The sequence below is a fragment of the Phalaenopsis equestris genome, unplaced genomic scaffold, assembly GCF_001263595.1.
Source record: "Phalaenopsis equestris unplaced genomic scaffold, ASM126359v1 Scaffold000815, whole genome shotgun sequence".
Lineage (NCBI taxonomy): Eukaryota > Viridiplantae > Streptophyta > Magnoliopsida > Asparagales > Orchidaceae > Phalaenopsis > Phalaenopsis equestris.
Window position 1 is genome coordinate 9,495 of NW_018165255.1, and position 3,744 is coordinate 13,238.

The 3,744-nt window shown below is 30.7% G+C and overlaps 1 protein-coding gene across 1 annotated transcript in view; it reads right to left on the reverse strand.

Annotated features, from left to right (window-relative positions):
* The window catches only part of LOC110031434, a 28,127-nt gene that overhangs the window by 8,664 nt on the left and 15,719 nt on the right, over positions 1–3,744 (reverse strand). The gene's annotated exons all lie outside the window — the stretch shown is intronic.

Below are 3,744 nucleotides of genomic sequence, written 5' to 3' on the forward strand. Positions count from 1 at the left end.
ATCTTAATCTATTAGAATTAAATGAAAAAATGACAATCAATAGGACGCAACGAAGAAAAAGGATTCATGTAGCCAACCCCACTTAGTGGGATAAAGGCTTGTTGTTGTTGTTTAAATAAACATAAAAAATCAAGTAAATATACCAAAAATCAATTATCTTATCACAAATTTATGACTTATATAATACAGAATAAATAATACATGTTAATTATTTAATTCTTCAATTATTTCAAGTTGAAATTAGCCAAATACAATTGTATATGTTTTTTTGTGTTCAGATAGTTTTTTAAATCATGCTCAAAATTTATGTACATGTTCAGCTTGCTTAACGAACAATTCAAACACAAGCTTTTTAACGAGTAAAATAGAAGTTGTTCGAGAACAATGAGCTTTTTTTGACAACCCAAGTCAAGCCTCAATTTCAAAGTTGTGAAATGACCTAATATGTTTGATATTTCGATCGATCATCAATATCAATTGCTTGCAATAATTCAACATAAATCCATCACCTCTTATGAAAAATAAATTAGAAATCACTAAATTATTCTAATTCATCTCCACCATAAACATAATAATATAAGATGCCATTATTTGTTCCTCTCTACTAAAGTTTCACCCCCCATCATTCAATTGTTCTGGTTACTGTGGCCAAAAATTTGTGCACGAAAATTGCTTATACTTTATTTCATTGCCTCCTTCATAGTTTTTGAGATGAATTAACAACTATTATTTTCATGATAAATATCTCATCAATGATGTTTGCATCTTTGCACAAATGTTGGGCAAGCTATTGGTTGGCATCTTCTACATAAATCGCTCGGGTCAATGATGCATTAGTAGTCAATAGAATTCCCTAATATCATCAAGTACTATGATCCACAACAAACTAAAGTTAACCTCATCATCTTCACATAGACAATTACTTGACGATATGGTATGCTGATGTTTTGACATTGAGCATCAAGTCAAAAATCCTCAACAACAACCAATTTCTATTATCATCATCACTTTAGTATGAATGAATGAGCGCCAAGTGGAGACAAGATGGCTTGATAATATGCAACTTAGGCTGCATTTGGTACCCGGGTACCCGGTTATGATCAAACGATTAAATTTAACATGCCTGTAAAGATTCATAAAGCTTATCATAGTTCAAATCCGAGTCTTACTTTATCTCCTGTCTATACAACCACATGGAATTGGATGGAGTAGGTCCTAAGTCCAACATTACTAGCATAATTTAAGAGAATTTCCTATTGCAAAAGGATTTATTGAAGTTAATGCATATTTTCTAGGATAAAATATTTTATTCTATTCACTGTGGCAAATTTAGTTTTAACTGTAGAAGATGTTTTATTCCATGCTATCGCGCAGATTTATCCCTGAATTTCGGCAATCTTTTTCAATTAAATATTAAAATATCCAGATCATGTGCTCCTCTGACTTACGTCAAGTAACATTTTCAAAGTTTATCAACGATTTGAACCACTTTCTGAATTTGAAATAGTCAAATTTCAAGTCAAAAATTGAGGTTTTCTTTATAATTGACAATCCAAAAGCCTGACAATCATATCATCAAGTCTTTTCATATCCAAATTTAAATCTTGATCACCACATGCACATCATATATATATATATATATATATAATGTTTAGATTATAGGTCTAAGTATATGCTCAAAGAACCTTGAACATAAATTAACTTATGACGGGACAGCTCAAGCTAAATAAAACTACCTTGCTCAGCTCAAATAGAATTACAATACTAAACGATGGGAACTAACCAAGTTAACAAGAATAGAGTTATCAGTGTTAATATGCATATGTAGCCAGACATAGTACGTGGACAAAGTTAGTTTCATGATCATGCAAAACATTTCTGCAAACAAAAATATATTTGATGCCACATCCCATGAGAAAATTATAACGTTGCGCCCTTAAAAAAAACCAAATCGTCTTCGTTCTTCAAAGAACATCCCCGAGTCTAATCCCTAAGTGACGATAGCAGCATCAGAGGAAACAAAAGAGCCAAGGAATTTAAGGTTTCAAGAGTTGAGATACAAAATGCACAAGAAATTCATAAAAACAAATTTAGATCAACTTTAAGTATTGTGTGGGATTTAACCATGAAAATTTCATTAATATGCTTGAGCCAAAGAGATTTCCCTGCCACTGATAGTAAATCTAACACAATTCTTTAAATATTGTCATCTACCAACCGTAAAACAGGATATTCATTACTTTCTCCATTCCACCTAATGTAGAGCTGTATTTGGTATATTAAAAAAAATATGCGTTCACTTATTCAATTTGGAAAATTGCATATCGTAGTAGCACCTTTTGACCTCCATCAATATCTGTAAAACTATTCACAGGTGGAGTTATTAAGCAAATCCAACTCAATCAACATATGAACTCAATTGCTGTCGGCGACTATTGTGTACAATAAAATTTCTGATTGTTAAGAGTTTTGCCCCTCTTTCATTTTCTTGCAAACAATAAATGGAAGGAAAATTTTCTCAAATTGATGATAAAGATGGATCCAACAGTGATAGTGCCTTTCAATTGGCTAGTTGACATTCTTTTAAGAAACCAAACATTTCAAAAAAAGGTTGATGATATCGTTGTCATGCTTATTTTGTTTTTTTTTTTTCACTTAGCTTCAATTATTTGCCTTGTATCAGTAAAATGTAAATTGATCATTGAGGTAACAGTTTATTTCATATATATCTCTTATCTAACTCATTATAACTAATATAAACGATCTCTAGTTGTGTTAACTCTAATTGTGAAAAGCATTCTTCTTAAAGTAATTCCAAAAATTCAGGCACTATGAATTTCCTCCTAAAAGTGATTACAGAACAACATACCTCTAGAACACATCAATTTTTCATTATCCTGTCCTCATCCTGGATAAGTAGGTTGAATCTAAAAATTTGGCCAACATCAGAATCACTGGTAAAGAAACATTGAGGGGGTATTTGGGTTCACTTCTGATTTTATTTATTTTTCTTTTTTATTTTTATTTTGTTGTGTTTATATTTTAAAGTAAAACAGAACATGTTTGGTATGGTAAAGCATGTTTAGATGTTTTTTAAAAACATGTTATTATAGACGTTTTGAGCTTTTTAAAAATAAGTTAATTTATTTTTAAAAACAGAATAGGGAAAAAAACATGCAAAGCATAAACTAAATAAACATGCTTTTAATATAAAAGCAAAAACAAAAACAAAAAACAAAAAAATAAAACTGATCCCAAACAAGCCTTGAATGTATGGAACAGTTTCCAATCCATGGGATTATGCTTGCCCATGGTTCAGCAGCAACATTAATGCAAGAGTTTCAAATCTGAATTTTGATGAAAGAATTATAGAAGCCATGGATGAAGAAATTTGTTTATGTGAGGGGATGTCCTGCTTGACATTGCAGTAGATGAAGAGAAGGGGTCACTTGATAATGAAATGACTGTCGATTAGTTGCTATTTAAATAGGAATAAATCTCAAAAATGCATGGCAACAAATGTTATTAAGAAAATGAATGGTTCAGACCTTCCATTTACAGAGTTTTAGGAGATTCAATAACAGTAGAATAGATTATTTTAATTAATTGTGACCAAAAATTACTAGGGTACTTATTATTTAATACATATTTCATAATAATACACATTATGTTCATTCAACCAACTCACATTAGCGTATCAACATTTTTTACCAAATAGCTTGCCTCTTAAAACACTTGAGACAA